Source organism: Helianthus annuus, chromosome 15 (assembly GCF_002127325.2).
Source record: "Helianthus annuus cultivar XRQ/B chromosome 15, HanXRQr2.0-SUNRISE, whole genome shotgun sequence".
NCBI lineage: Eukaryota > Viridiplantae > Streptophyta > Magnoliopsida > Asterales > Asteraceae > Helianthus > Helianthus annuus.
The window spans coordinates 24,979,156-24,985,192 of NC_035447.2; the positions used below are offsets into that span (position 1 = coordinate 24,979,156).

General features: G+C 36.8%; 1 long non-coding RNA gene across 1 annotated transcript; it reads right to left on the bottom strand.

The window, feature by feature from the left end:
- Window positions 1-5,762, bottom strand: LOC110911002. Its single transcript, XR_002576649.2, has 5 exons — window positions 3,714-5,762; window positions 2,793-2,862; window positions 1,454-1,548; window positions 752-851; window positions 1-304 (listed from the first exon to the last, which is right to left on the bottom strand). It is a non-coding gene; the product is annotated as an uncharacterized LOC110911002 (long non-coding RNA).
- Window positions 5,763-6,037: the final 275 nt, after the last annotated feature.

Below are 6,037 nucleotides of genomic sequence, written 5' to 3' on the forward strand. Positions count from 1 at the left end.
TCATAATAATATAATCAATTCAATTAAAAAGTTCAATCAATCATATTACAAAGATTCCAAATGTTTGCAAAGAAATAACTAATAAGTGTCGACCTAAATCAATCTTCTTACAAAACAAACATTTAAAAAAGGTTTGAACAAAAACTCAAAACTCCATTGCGTTCATGAATCTCTTTCAGAATCTTCATGCGAGTAAAATATTCATTGTGTTAACTCTTTCTTAGCGATCGTATTTCGCACTTCATAGCTGTTCCTTGCACTTACTCCTTATTGTCGCCGCATCAGCCAATTCACTATATTCAACCTGAAATTTCACAATTCATGTTCAAATGATTAGATCTCATAACCATAGCCATTAAAACCATAGCCATTAAAGATGCAAGAGAAATTAATAAACGACTAATTTACTTCTTTTGACATCACGTTAAGCTCTCTTCAGCTAAAGATTGGGTGGTTCTTTCAATACATCTAGTTGTCTATATTGCCATCACCTAAGATGGCACGAATTGCCCTTCTAGTTAACAGAATTACATATAAAATGACCGAATTGTCATTCTCGTTAACAGAAAAATGGATGAAGTCAACCCGGTGGACTAAAATGGCAACGGTGAAACGTTTTTGGACCCACATGCGAAAAATGAAACCTTTGGACTAAACTGTCAAAATGACCATACCACAGGGACTAAAATGACATTTACTTCTATAAAAAATGAATAAAAATAGTAAATAAATAAACTTTAATAAGACTTACGGTCCTCTTCATGCTAGCCTCGCCAAAAACCGCCAGGAGGTGGTGGATCTCCAGCACCATCGCCTCCATATCTTCTTGGCATGACATCCGCCATAATTTCCTGAAAATTATAAGATATAGAAATAATAGAAATATAGCAAACTGCTTGGACATAAGTTATGAGTTCTGGTTGAAACGGGTCCGCATCAGAACGAATTTTGGGTCGGGTCAGGTCACTTTGTTGCTGTTTTTTACAGCCATTTTTTATGCTAATTTTATAGCATTTTCCAGCTTTCTGCAGCCATTTTTTTGCTGTTTTTACCGCCCTTTTAACGCAGATTTTACTGCATTTTTTGCAGCTTTCTGTAGCATTTTATTGCTATTTTTACAGCCAATTTGACGCTTATTTATACAACATTTTTTGCAGCTGTTCTACAGCCATTTTGTTGTTGTTCTGCAGCCATTTTGTTGTTCAGGCCCCACAAACATTCACAATCAAACTCACTCAAAACTCACGTATGTGTTAAACTCACAATCAAACCCCTGACCTATCACCCAATAACATGCAGACCCGTGACCCATAGGCTACTGAACCGTTTCTATTCGACCCTCTGACCCGTGAACTATCCCGCAAATGACCGATTAACCCAACAAAAACTATATTATTGATAGATTAGAGTGTACCAATTTATATTTTAAAGAGACAATTAGGATGATTTGTACCTATTAAGCACAACTGCTCTGTTGACTATTAACTCTGCAATTCGCTACTCACACAAATCAACAGCACAAATTATGGCCTTGGTGGTGCTTCTAAACTGTAATAGAATAAAAAAGATCAGTTATATAAGAAACAAACAATATAAAACCAAAACAAAGAGCGTATTGCAATCTCCTACGACGAGTTTAGTCTTTGAATGTTCTTTCAAACGCTTAAAGACAACACTTAATATTTTATGATTCTTTAATCCATATGCTAGCCAGCCCAAAACAGATGAATTTCAAGATAACTTTGTGTCACAATAACGTCAAAATTCTTTTCAAGGGCTCTTCCAATACCACCTGCCTCCTTTGATATATCAAAATCCTTCACTCTACGGTGGGATATCGGTAATTTATAATATAATGTATAAATATATATATATATATATATATATATAGAACCTATATAGTATACGTATATTAATATCTAGAACCTATACAATATATGTATACAACATCTTTATGCACTAACTTGTAAAAGTCTAGGGTTAATTTTGAAAAATCTGTAACTAGAGGATGAAATTGTAATTCAGTTAAAAGAAAAGGTGTGTAAACAAGAAAAACAATGAATTAATTTTTATAACCCTACTAAAATTGTAATCAGCTGTCACCTAAAAAAACCCTAAACTAAAGCAGCCGTCCTCCTCATGTCTATCTCCCCTGTTCGCTCCTCCATCTTCTAAACCTAAAAAACAAACAGGCGACACAGATCTTCTTTCATTCTACCGTCTATGATTCAGCAAGGAAGGTAAGGTTCGATCAGCAGGTAAGCTTCGATTCAACAACTTCGATTAGTCACCATTTCTTCTCTATCACGATTGAATTCTCTATCACCAGCGATTTATGTGACTATAATTGGGCCTGTCTATATTATCGGTGAGATGATCGATATCAGAAATACAAAATATCGGCGATATATCGGTATATATCACTGATATTATCGCCACCGATATTATTACCGATTTTTCATACCGATATGCCAGCCAAGGTCCGATAACCGATATATCGGTGAGATATCACCGAGATATCGCCGAGATTGACTGCATAGGTCTCTGCAAAGAAAAGGGTTATAGTATAAGGTCCGTTTTCTAGCCCTAAACCATAGTATCTAAGAGAGCCTGGAGACTTTCTAGAATTTCTGTAAAGTTCTGGATATCTTGTGTTATCGACTTGGATTAAGGTGGAAACTACAAATGACGGGCCACGTTGAATTCGGTCAATGACTTACAAATGCAAAGCTGGTATCGTTAGCAAGCAACAAATATCATCATAATTAGATTTTGATATCATACAAACTTACAAATGCTTCTGTCTACTGCCGTGACAACGAAGGTCCGCTGTCACCATCTTGAGCTTCACCAGCGCAGCCTCTGCAATTACGAGACAATGACAACCAAACTCCACTCAAATGTCTAATTCAGATGCATTTTTTCAAACAAATAACCTGTAAAGAGTAAAACTTTTATAGAATGTAACTAAAATGTCCAATAAAGAAAATTATCCATATAGAAGTTAAATCGCAACCTGTAAGTACATTCAGATGCATTTTCAGATGTTGGATTCAAATGAGATAGCACTAACTTTTTCATGATATAAATATATTCTACAAAATCACAAACTCTTTATTCCAAACGAGCGAAACCCTAAATCGCAACCTATCAGTACAGTACATTCAGGTGTAATTTCCAAACAAACTCAACAAAAATCTTCATCCAACTTCTATCTATGCTTAAGAGTTGAACAACAAAATCAAACAAGCTAACCTACTAACGATTATGTAACAGAATCAAACAAAAAAATGAGATTGAACTGGAAAAGTGACTCACAGATGAACTAAAACAAGACTCTTTAGTCTAACATAGTGCAGTTTAGGGTTTAAAGCTAAGAATTTGAAGCTACTTAGTCACCACTTAAATAAGACTCTTTAGTCTAACATAGTGTAGTTGAGGGTTTCAAAAGGAAAACACCTAAGCTCGTAATAGTACTATTAACTTTTAAGCCCCAAGCCATAACATACTTCCCTGGTTATGATTGAGCACTAAACCAAAAGATTTCTGTTTACAAAGCATCTAAACAAATGCAACTTTCAATAAATAAGCCAAACTCACCAATTATATATAGAAACAAAACAAAAATAATCTTCACTGGTACAAAACTCATCTCTTTATGCAAAACAATAGCAAAATTCCAACCAAAAAATTGGGCAAAAACAATATATTACCTACAGAGACTTTCCTATCAGTTTCTGCAACTTGTTGAAGGTAGATGATAGTGGAATTGCAATCGGTTATGACAAAATAAGAACACAACCCCTAACTTTTGAAATAAATATGGAACGGTGAGATACACTGGTGATTTGGGGATCTCAGGTGGTGGGGGCCTAGTGCTCCGGCGGTGGTGGTCGTCTCACGTGGTGGTTGTCGTCTCAAACGCAGCAGCGGTGGTGGTCGTTGCCCCTCTCAGGTTGTGCAATTTGGGGGGAAAGAGAGGTCGGATGGGGCAAAAAGGCCTCCCATGCCGTTTTATGGCCACAAATAAAGAAAGAAGATAAACCGTCTGATCGTTTTTTTATCAATGGCCAGAATCTCATGTGTGATATTAAAACACGGATTAGACTTTTACACCGTAGGGTATAGTGGTGTGTGGGTTGGAGGCATGGTGCGACACGTGGAATATGGGACACCCAAGACCAAAAGCCAATTTCAAAGGGGTATGATGGGGCGTGGCTGGGGTGGCGTAGCCAAGCCACATCACAATGAGGTTCCGCCATGGCTAGTGCTCTTGGCCAATGAGGTTCCGCCATGTCATGTGGGTAGCCCCACCCAACGCCCGAGCTGAATCCCACGCCAAACGGGCCACACTGAAACCTAAACTCACCCGGGGTGGTGACTTAGGCGTTTGTACCCAACCCACGCCCCATACCCCATAGTCTTAGGGGCGACTTTTTTTATGTCGCCCCTAAAGCTCTTATTTCTTGTAGCCAGGGCACCTCAAAACAGAAATTGCACACAAATCCATCAACAATTAGAAAGAAAACAAGGAGCGCATTAATTAAAATTAAAGATTTGTGATTGAATACCTACCAAATTGACGTCAGGATTTAAACAGGAGCACAATCAATTTTGGTCGGTGCAGTCGTGAACTGGTCGTATTCAAACAGAGTGAATGCAATGGACGAGATTTTAGAGAGATAAAAATTAGAGTGGGGAAAATTGGTTTTTTTGTGAGAATGAGAGGGAAATTAATGAGGGGTTAGGGGAATGACCAGGAATATGAAATGATTTGGGGAGGGAAATTGATTTTTGGTGAAAGAGAAGAAGAAATTTCTAGGGAAACTTTTAGGTTTCAAAGAGAGAATAGTGAAAATTTTAAACGAGTTGTTCAAAAAATTTTGTGGCACAGGCAAAGTGCCATTAAAACATATAGAAAATTTTGGTGGCATATGCAAAATGCCACTAAAAGCCTTGATTAGTGACATAAAAGTTAAATGCCACTAAATGTATGTGTTAAATACCTAAAGTGCCATTAAAAACAAAAATTAGTGGCAAAAAACCTAAATGCCATTAAAAATGTGTGCCACTAGATGGCTTTTTTTTGTAGTGATTGGCGAGTACACTAGTTTTAGACACGTGACATAAGTATAAAAAGTATTTTCAATCCAACATAGCAATTTGGTATACAAGGTCAAACTATCATGCATAACTAAAAGTCAAACCCAAGTGTCCACAAGAATTATAAGTGTCCCTCGCCACAAAAGTGACGAGACTAAGTATGAATAATATGTGCCCCTCGCCACAAAAGTGACGAGAATAAGTATGAATATAACTTAACAAAAATCCCGTCGGGTGGTGTGCTACTGCTATAGCCCTATAATTGTTAAGGCGGGTTAATAAGTAGTATGAATTCTAGCGTGAACCTAAGCATAACAAAGCATGTATAACGGATTGAATGAATAAAGCATATTTGTGTGAATCGTGCATTTTAACAAGTAAAACATGTTGCACTCAAAGTGTGTTTAAAGCAAAAGGGGCAAGTGTAATCACAGTTTTGCAAAGTTGTTTTTTTTTTGTGATTCCGTGAAGAGTTAGAGGTTGGAGCTTCAAAGCTTCCTTTAAAACACTTAGTGTTTTCTTTTAGAACTCTTAGAGTTCTCTTCCTTGCTTGGAAAAGTTGAGAGAAGTAGAGAGGTTGAGAGAAGAATGGTTGGAACATTTAGTGTCCTTTTAGAATTCTTAGAATTCTTGATTTAGAGAGATTGAGAGAATTAGAGAGATGGAGAGAAGAATGGTGTGAAGAAAATGGTAGAAGGAGGTTGGTATTTATAGCTGGAGAAGGTGGAAAAGGGTGAAATATGATTGGTTAAAGAAGGTGGAAGAGGATTGATGAGGTGGAAAGATGATTGGTGGAAAAAGGAGGTGGAAAATGGTGAAATATGATTGGTTAAAGAATGTTAAAGAGGATTGATGAGGTGGAAAGATGATTGGTATATTTCTTGGTATTTCTTGAGTATATATTATGTAATTGAGTATATACAAAGTATAAAGT